The sequence below is a fragment of the Fulmarus glacialis genome, unplaced genomic scaffold (genome assembly GCF_000690835.1).
Source record: "Fulmarus glacialis isolate BGI_N327 unplaced genomic scaffold, ASM69083v1 scaffold19466, whole genome shotgun sequence".
NCBI classification, from domain to species: Eukaryota; Metazoa; Chordata; class Aves; order Procellariiformes; family Procellariidae; genus Fulmarus; species Fulmarus glacialis.
In genome coordinates, this window is record NW_009217699.1 from 1 (window position 1) to 202 (window position 202).

A 202-nucleotide genomic window follows, 5' to 3' on the forward strand; every position below is an offset into this window, starting at 1 on the left:
GGACCCGCATCCCGAACCGGCTGCACCCCGAACCGGGAGGGACCCGCATCCCGCTCCAGACCCGAACCGGGAGGGACCCGCATCCTGCTCCCGTCCTTAACCGGTAAGGACCCGCATCCCGCTCCGGTCCTGAACCAGGAGGTACCTGCATCCCTCTCTGGTCCTGAACCGGCAGGCACCTGCATCCTGCATCCTGCTCCGC